The following is a 10,501-nucleotide window of genomic DNA, read 5'->3' on the forward strand; positions in this document are numbered from 1 at the left end:
AACATCTGCATTTGTCATAAATCAGAATTAAAACCACATATGAAATATGTGGAAGAACATAACTCAAAAATCAACAACCTTGTCAGCTCACAGGTGAGAAAATACTGTATCCACAGCTTGAAATCAAGCACAGAAAATGAATCTGAAAATGTATTTTTACAGAAAAACAAAGGGAATTAACTAATATTCAACAAGAGAATTTTCTTTGGTGCTTAGGAGAAAACAAAAAAATGTGAGACTCTGAGAAAGCACTAACCAAAGTACAGCTAACTTCACCTTTGAAAAGCAGAGAAGGATACAAGAATGCTCTAACACAGAAAAATAGATTTAACTATAACAATACTGTGGCAGAGCACTGTGGTCTTAGAATTTGACTGTAAGTCAAGAATATTTGAGCTTAATGTAAAACACAAGCTTCAGTCTTCCACGTGTTAATTGGAAAGCTACTTCTTCTGTCTGTCCAGTACACTCTTTTGAGATGCAAATAACTGCATATCTGGTGATGAAAAGTAATATGTAGTAATATGTAGTTAAGCCTCATATAAGTAATATGTAGTATAAGCCTCATAATATTATGGGGTATGAATACTGGATTATTTTGTAATGGTTTGTTACAGCAGGAAAATAAATGTTGGGATTCTCATTGAATTGTAACTCATTGAAGTCCATAATCTGTTTTTTAACCAAAATAATTATTCCAGCTCTAATTCCCTACTTTTTACATCACAAAATATACTCAAAGTCAAGAAGAGAAGATATAATAAAAGCTTCTAGTAATTAATGAAGGGTTTTTAAAAGGAATTTGCACATCAGCAATACCAGTCTAAGTGAAGCTGTGATGTATTGCTAAAATAAAATTGAACTAAAAAATCCAAAACATCAGCAAAAGTGAATGGATTTATACTCTGAATTTCTGTCTGGAATTTCAGCTGAATTTTTCTCTCTGATAAACTTTAACACACTACATCATACAAAAGGCATTGCAGGATAATTCAGAAGGACATCTGTTACCAAAAGAAGCTTTCCTCTGTCCCACATATTAAATAGCTTTATTTATCCTGATAATATTTGACAATTTACCCATATGGATTTTTTTCAGTTCAGATTATTTGGAGCTTTTTCATGTTTGACTTTCTTTCTGCCATAGCCACTTCTAGAATCAGATGTAATTTATTATCGTGAGATATTGGCACAACTTGCCTTCAGGGACCAAAATTTTTTTTTTCCCTTTTTTTTCTTGAATAGTTTTTTCATGACTATCAAATTATACTGTTACAGGAGAAACAGAAATTCCTTTCTGAAAGACTGCAGCCATTTTCACTACATTTTCACTACATTTTCAGTAGAGGAGATCTCTCTAAATCTTGCACCTGCATGTAATATGTGGCCCAAGCAAGACATCACAGCCATTTGGTTTTCCAACAACCTTCAAAAAATTATCTCTGCCCACCTTCTAGTGGAAGATGTTCACAGAAAATAGTACCATTAGAGCTCTTAAACCACAAAGTAAATAATAAATTACGTTTATCCCCATTTCTTCCGCTCTAACATGCAGACTGTCCCTTTGGAATCTCATGTTATAATCTCACAATGATCTTATTATCATTCACAGCAAACAGTATTGTTTCGTGTACCAGAACAGAGCTAAATGGACAGGCATGAGTAAAACACAGAGACACCTCTCTTATCACAGAATCACAAAATCACAGAACATGCTGAAGAGGCCCACAAGGACCATTAAGCCCAACTCCTGGCCTTGCACAGAACAGCTCCAAGAGTCACACCATGTATCCAACCGCTTTGTCCAAATGCTTCTTGTACTCTCTCAGGCTTGGTGCTGCCACTGCTTTGGTGGGGAGCCTGTTCCAGTGCCCTAACACTCTCTGGATGAAGAACCTTGTTCCAGTATCTAAACAAAACTCCCCTGACACATCTTCCAACAATACAAGGTTCCCTAGGTATAGATAAAAGATAATTTTGTTGTAATGAAGGTAGAAATAGTTATTACTGTTCTGCGTTTTGGGCCTGTCATATTTCCTATGCAACATAGTAAATTTCAGTTAAAACACATTTTAAGGACAAATTCTGAAGCAGTGAGAGTCTCCCTTCTACTTCCATGGAGCTGCCTTCCAGTATATTAGGTTCAGAAATGCTAAAAATGACATAACAAACATAATCCTGGTCAATTGCAAAAGTTACTAAAGACCTGATTTAGACAAGACAAGCAGCTTGCAATTACAAAAACTGTTTTGTCAGAAATAGCAGTGTGGGTCCATGATATTTGTACTCCAACTTGTGAAGAGGTTTTATTTCATGAAACTTTTTTTTATAAATCACATTTAATTTGAGAAGAAAAAAGACATTTGACAAAGCAGCTGATTTGGCAAATCTCTGATTTTTGCTGGGAAGAATTATTATAAACTATATAATGTTATTCTTCACTTGCCTAAGTTTTCTTAAGTATGACTATTCAATACATAGCAGTGCTTTGACTTACATAAGATGATGTAATATGACCCCTGTACTTAGGCCTTTTTCTCAGACACCTAATGAAGTCATGTCACAGCCCTTTACTAAAGTTAGTGATACTAACAGGAAAAGTGCAATCAAATAACACCAGAACATACAAGAAATTAAATGACAAGGCTTTGAAAAAAAACTATGAATCTGTGGCACTGAGATTCACACAAGAAAATATAATTTACACAAATATCCTTACAGAATATGGAATTAATCTACCTGAAACATGGCCTGGCATTTAACATGGCATCATGTTTACATGGCACACTGCACAGTCAAGAAGATAAGGAACGGCACCACACCAAAACTATCACATCTTATTTCGGGATCAAATTTATGAGACAGCCATTGGGCAGTTTCAGAAATAGAAAGTTTTGACTGAGAAAATATAAACCAATAGTGGACATGTCAACCCCTGATCATGAGAATTCTTCAGTAAGGTTCTGAACTGGATTGTGCATGTGCATCTATCTAGATGTACTGTGAAAGTCCTACAACTACAAGACATTCCACAGAACTGTAACCATTTCTTAGTCCAGGCCCATACTTTCTATATAACATTACAGGAAAAATATTTTTGTACATGGGAGATCTAATTGATTGAGACACTAAACCCCTTCCAGCCTTGAATGCAGACAACATCAAAAGAAACAGCAAGCCAATGTGAGAAGCTCAGGTGAATGGAAGAACAGGAGTAATAAAGTCAAACCTCTCCCTTTGTAGCAGACATTCCCTCCCTCCACCACAGGAGAGCTTATCTGTTGCCTCTTTGCTTCAGGGCATCTCCGCCTCACATGAATTTTTAAATTGGTAAAATAACTCAATCAGGACAGCTACAGCTACAGGACAGCTACTACAGGACAGCTTGTCTTGTAGTGAGTTATTTTGTCACCATGGAAATGACACTCCCAGCTGACAATACCTTGAAAGCAAGATTGTAGGAAGATAAGCTGGAATTTCTCACCAACAGACAATTCACTTTAAAAATTATAAATATTATACCAAACTTTCACAAAGCAGAAAGCTTCTACACATTCCCAGAAGTGTGTGGGTATGACTCTTTAAGGCTTGGGACACCTGCCTTGAGTTACTGTCTCAAGGGTTGAGTGAAAGGACTCTGTGTGCACCATCATCAATTCAGTAGCAAGTTACATTGACTCCTAATCTATACTATTTCTGCGCTAGCCATAGATAGATACCTTTATGTTCTTCACTGTTTTATGTAATCTACTAGTAGTTCTTTTGTCTTATACTGTGTAGTAAGTAACTCTGTTTAAGGCTTTTTGTCTGTTAATATCCTGCCTATTAAAAAAAAAAATCTAGTTTTATAACCTGATCAGACAATCTTGCGACCTTGCGAGCCAGAGCAACTTGAGTGCACATCACCTAAGTAGAGCTGCTGCCAAAATCTGAGCCTAAGACAGGGCTTATCTAAACCTCTCACTCAAACCACAATATCCTGTTTAGAAACACAGGCCCTCTTGAACTTGAAACCTAGTCTGTTACCTCTGTATTAGGCTTTATACAGTTCCGCATCCTTGACTAAATTCACTGGTTGGCTTCATTAAGAAAGGAAAATGGCATTCTGCATGAGCAGATGGACTATATTATTTTTTTCCCCTCTGGATATTCTATTCCTAAATTGATAGCAATAACTCATTTATTCCCACTACGTGCAAGTTCCCACTTATCTCTTCCCACTGGAGATAAGACCAGTGAATTTGAATTTTAAATAAACAATTAATAAAGTAGATTCACTTGTTTTTTGGAAATGAACTAGTTCTTTTCATGTTGTTATAAAAGTCATGACTATCTGCAGTTTCTTATTGGGTAATCTATTAAAAAAATAAAAAAATTAAAAGGAACCTGGCAGAAGAATAACGTAAGACAGCCAATTGGTTATAGCAGTACTGTGTCCTTGTCAGGAAAATAGTTATGTTTAAACCCCAACTATTCATTATACATCTACCATTTCAAGTACTCATTTGTTCTGCACTTTTATTGTTTGAAGATACAGAACAAGGAGATTAATTATAAGATAGAAATTTCTATTTTAACAAAAACATTAGGCAAAGTTCCAAATTAGTAAGCAAACCTCCCAAGTCATCAAAAATATACAGTAAAGTTCAAACACTGGCAGATTTAAATACAGAAATTTTAATCTGAATGTTCTGTTTTTCATCAGCCTAACAGCTGTGGGGCTGCCAAGAACTTAAAGTACTAAAAATATACTTTATCTATTTATTATTAAAGATATTGTTATTCCATTTATCAACTAAGCTGAATAATATCAGCCAAAACAAATGCTTCCAAAACTCAGTTTTCAGTCTCTCATTACTGCCAGCACCTGGCCACAGTAAGCTCTTGCAGCACTGAATAGTCTAAAAAACAGTTCCAGTCCTTTAAAACATCCTCCCTTTCAAAACATACAACAAAAAAATCCAACAAACTTGTCTACTCTGAAAAACTGCTAAAAATTATTATTGCCAAGGGTATTTTTCTGCTGGTCTTCTCAATTTCCCTGAAGAAAATTTGTCTCTTCATCCCTCTAAATTCCTATTTGACATTTCCTAAAAAGGAATTTACTTTGTTTACTTGACAGTCGTTGATTTCAGTATTGTAACTGATTATAATGGAATAAATTACCTTCTTAAGCAAATGACACAAGAACATAAAACTCAACTCTAAAATGGCTTAAATTCTAACAAAAAAATCTTCTCTACACTAAGTCTAGATGAGAACAACATTGAAAAAAAAATCCTCATATCTTCAAATGTTTGAATCTTATTGCATCCTGGCCTGTGTCAGGAATAATGTGGCCAGCAGGAGCAGGGAGGTCATTGTTCTCCTGTACTCGGCACAGGTGAGGCCACACCTTGAGTGCTGTGTCCAGCTCTGGCCCCTCAGTCTGGGAAGGACCTTGAGGTGCTTGAGCATGTCTAGAGGAGGCAACGAGGCTGGTGAGGGGCTGGGAACACAAGCCCTGTGAGGAACAACTGAGGGAGCTGGGGTTGTTTAGCCTGGAGAAAAGGAGACTCAGAGGTGACCTTATCACTCTCTACAGCTTCCTGAAAGGTGGCTGTGCTCAGGTGGGGGTTGGTCTCTTTCTCCAGGCAGCAACTGACAGAACCAGAGGACACAGCCTTAAGCTGTGCCAAGGGAAATATAGGTTGTATATTAGGAAAAAGTTTTTGACCAAAAAGGTGATAAAGTACTGGAATTGTCTGCCTGGGAAGTTGATGGAGTCACCATCCCTGGATGTGTTTAAAAAAAAACCTGGATATGACACTCAGTGCCATGGTTTAGTTGAAGTGTTTGGGCATGGGTTAAACTTGATCATCTTGAACGTTTCTTCCAACCTAGTAATTCTGTGATTCTGTGAAAGATAATCATAAGTAGGATACCTTTAAAATTAATTCTGATACATCTTTAGCCAATACATGAATTGAACTGATGCAGACACACAGGAAAGAAGGAAACAAGGAAAGGTCCTTGCTTTCCAGACAACACAATTAATTTAAGTTATAATGAGTTAAAAATAAATCTGTTCATCATTTCAATGCAAGGCCACCATTATCTGAATGATTTAGGAGGCTGTAAGAAATCCGTGAGAATAGGAAACTGGGAAACAGCTTCATGCATCAGTGATGCAGGCTGACACATCAATACTTAGAAACAAGAAGTGTTGATGCAAACACCTCATATCACTCATATTTACTGTGCAAAGGCAAATCACATTACACTTACACCAAAAGTTTTCTAGCTCTTCTTTTAAAGTGCAGTGTTGAGAGAAGTGAAGAAGGAAGAGAGAAGTAGAGAATATTGAGCTGACACACTCTAAATCTTGGATGAGAAGTAGTGGCTGAGCATGATGATTACATGTCTGGCAGCTCTGTTATGAAGAAATAATGACAACCCACAGGAGGGCAGTGCATTGTTCCAACAATTAGGACATATGGTGGTGTCATTTCTCTTAACACATTGTAAAAGATGCTCATGGCTGCATAAGCATAGCAGCACAATACAATACTGGTTTGCCACAGCCAGACCAAAAGGAGACAAGACATTTGAATCTAAGACAGTACTGATATTCATGTTACTCCCTGTATGGCTTTAGCTCACAGTTGATGATTCATTGCTATGGGTGTCTTGAGGCTGCATTTGGGACAAAGTCCAAAACCTACTGAGATCAAAGTTTTAAAAGCAAAAATAGTTGAAACATGGAAATACATATTTATTTTTTAATTTATTTATTCATTATTATAAATGAAATGCTATGATAGCCATTGTCATGCAAGAAAAAGAGTTAATTTACTATCAGTAATTCATCACTTACTTTAATATGTTACTTGATTTAAGCAATTGATAGAAAAACTTATCCCCCCTCTTTCAAAAAAATATGATTGTGGATAATATCTAAACCCACATTAAGATAAAAATATTCAGTTAGGGTTTATTTGTATTTTTTACATCCTGAGGCAATGCTAGACTTCTAAGACTGTTCTGTGTTAAGACAGACACCCATGGATTTGTTTTAATATTGATTAAAAGTATGGTTTCTGGTACTGGCAGTTGTCAAAATAGTATCCCTATGGAAATTGCAGACTTGTTTAGATCCCTGTTTCATCTGTTTCTGAAGAATAAGTGACAGCACTGGTCTTTGAAATGTGTATATAGAACTGTGGGCCCAACTAACTTAATTTAATCACTGAAGAATCACAGCCCACCATCCCCTACTGGTGTTGCCTTTAACTAATCATAACTACATTTAATGAATACTTTAAAATTCACAAGATTAACTTGAACAGTAAAATGAAGAAGAGTTACAATTTTTCTTGGAGTTCACAGTAGCAACACTGGAGAAAAGGAAATTCAGTGCTGTGCTAGGCAATTACATTTTCTAGATGGTGAATAGGATGTATGCTGCCCTTACAAAGTCACTTTCTTGGCTTTATTTAAATATAGCACGACAACATAACTGTCTCTTATGTTCCCTTTAAAACACTTATCTCACTACATCTATCAGAAATGAAAGTGTTCCTCTTGTCTAAATGAGAGATGCAGACATAGGTTTCATAAGATTCTGCTTAGAGTGCTATAAAATGATATTGGATCAATATTGCCCTGCAGCTCATCTAAAAAAATAAAATTAGAAATGTATATTTCTTGTTCACAACATATGTAGCTTTCTAGAAAGAGTAAAAAATTATTTCTGAACACTATTTTTCTTGATTGGCCACTGCTGAAAATCAAATTTTATAGATTATTTTACCTACTGTTTATTACTAAATTTTCGGATAGGTGATGATAAACCAGGGACCCCTTTTGATTTTTTTTTTTGTATTAGTATTATCTTAGGAACAGATTGGATCAAAATCAGTCTGGACTTGAACTAGACTGCATCAAAAGCAAGGTAATTCAGAAATAACAGGAACACAGCCAGACTCAAGAAGGTGAATTGAAACAAAGTGTTCAAAACTAAGGCAGATTGAGGTAAATGTTACCCATACCTATTTACTAAATGAGAACACAGCTCAAGAATCTTGCAAAGGTAGCCATCTCAGATTAATAAAGAAATAAAACCATGTGTATTATTTGGTAAGGATTTCCTAAGAAGGATTTCAAATTTTCTCTACAGGAGAAATACAGGATCTACACCAATTTTTGTGATGAAAACTGACAGTGCAAGATAAATTCAGCACTCAGAAAAAAATCTATAGGCCAAGGATAATGACCAGCAGTTAGAAGGGCTATATTAACATTCTGAGAAATTCAGACACAGGAGTTGTTTTCAGCTGCACATGTTAAAAAAGAATAAATATGATAGCAACTTTTTCAGTCATGCTTTATTACCTTGCTATATGGCTTCCTCTGTTCCAGGGCCCTGTCACACCTAAGGATGTGAGAACAGATACTCCAGAGCCAGTCTGCAGGTACAGACTTTGACATACAAGACCTTTTACCAGTTTGAAGGAAAGTGAAAGAACTCTCTCTCCACACAGAACCTGTTCCTTTCTCCAAGGGTAGCACAAGCTGGAAACTCTTCCATGGCAGCACAACTTCTTTAATCCCCCTATCCTCCAGCCAAAAACCACTGGTATAAAATGCAAGCAGTAAACCAGTTTCCTGTTATACTTCTTTAGTGAATTGAGTTAATTGAATTAATCTGCTACCATAGTGAGGAAGTAAAGTTTTTCTTGTCTGGTCTAAAAGAACCACTCACTCTGCAGCAAGTGCACATAGCCTACTTCCATGGCACTGTTACTGAAACTCTAATTTTTAGGAATTAATGACAAACACTCCACTGAAAAGAAGGCAGGAAGAAATACAATTCACTTGTTAAAATAAATGGAGTTGCTACTCAATTTCAAATAACTATATGTTCTGGATTGCAGCTTGGGCTGCAATTGGTCCCCTTTTCTTTACCAATTCCCAAAAAGCCCATAGTCAGTGTAGAGCAAAACTACTACAAACTTTATAATAAAAGATTTTAAGAAGGTCTGTGACATCTCAGCCATGGAACACAGGGCTGCCTTCTCCAAACTCTTCTCTTGTTTAATTTCTTGTCATAAGGAGCAGCTAATGCACACTGACAGTATACCTATATAAACTCATACAATTTATAAATCTTCCACAAGTATATGAAAATCATCACACCTGATCAGACAGAGCTCAGCAAAATAAAAAAGTGAGCATAAAACTGATTGCCATTTTGATGGAACAACAAAAGTAGATGCCTTTCAGATTCCTTATAAAACAGGTAAGTGAAGAATAAAGGTAAGTAATTTGTTAAGGACCAAGCAATTTATGACTTTTGGGCTTTTATTAGGTCTCAGAAAAATAATGGAGGATAAATGCCTTTGTTTCATTTACTCCAATGCACATATTGTGCACAGATATTTGGGGGATACCATTTCATTTCTGCTGTAATTGTAAAAACTATTTTTAGTCATTGCTAAGAGCTACACTAGCTAACCTGCAGAGTACAGATGAGAAAGCTTCCTGACACAGTTTCAAAGAAGATACACTCAATCTCTTGCAAGAAGCATGGCAAAATGCTTAAAAAATCCAGGAGAAAAGCTTTTAAAGTATTACTAATAGGTTTTTTCCATATGCTGCAGCCTCACTTTTCTGTGAGTGCTGTGTCTGAACTGCAGATAAACAGAATCACTGCTACTGAGAACATACAGCTGGGTCTCATGCAGGCCAGCAAGGGTCCAAAAGGATTTATTAGCAAGGCATTCACTGTGTATATGTCACCTTAAAAATCTAGGGTCTGGCTGGAAGCAGCTCAGCACTCATTAGTAAGTCTGACAAGTATCGGACAGCCCCATGCAGAGCAGGCTTAGGGTTCTCAGCAGTCAGCAGTCAGAATCAGGAGTGCTGGAAAGCATAATACCCATACGCTTGCACAGCCCTTGACAGAGACATTTGGCTCTACAAATATAATTTTTTATAACTTAGCAGTGATTCTTCTACACTAAGTATGGATCTGCAGAGATGTGACTTTGCACCGCAGCCCTCAAAATTCCAAAGTGCATTTATTACCTTGGGAAGGATCCAAATGCAAGCTCCCTTTCAAAGTCCTACCTTTGAATATGACAAGTTGACATGTAAGGGTAACCTTGAGTGCAGTGAAAGCAGTACTAAGATATTTCTGCAGAACAAACTCAACTGAACTATGTGAAGTTATTAATTGGCATTTACATGACAAACTTCATTGCTTATGTGAAGCAATGTGACACCTGAGATGCACAAACTCAATCCTCAACACCATCCAATATACCTGTAAATTCAAAAGTTCATAATTATGAGATCAAGATAAAATATTTGGAAAATAATATATAGAATTTGCCTACCAGAAAATTTTGCAAAGAATTATTTATATTAGGGAAAAGACTCTTATCTATTAAAAATATATAATGCATTGTGATAATAAAGAAGATACACCATTTTTAAAGTCACAGCTACTGCTTTATTA

At 36.1% G+C, this 10,501-nt stretch overlaps 1 protein-coding gene across 3 annotated transcripts in view; it reads right to left on the reverse strand.

Moving 5' to 3' along the window:
• CSMD1 (CUB and Sushi multiple domains 1) overlaps nucleotides 1-10,501 on the reverse strand; it is a 1,052,894-nt gene that overhangs the window by 877,655 nt on the left and 164,738 nt on the right. The window lies entirely within an intron of this gene.

Source organism: Passer domesticus, chromosome 3 (genome assembly GCF_036417665.1).
Source record: "Passer domesticus isolate bPasDom1 chromosome 3, bPasDom1.hap1, whole genome shotgun sequence".
In the NCBI taxonomy this organism is placed as follows: domain Eukaryota; kingdom Metazoa; phylum Chordata; class Aves; order Passeriformes; family Passeridae; genus Passer; species Passer domesticus.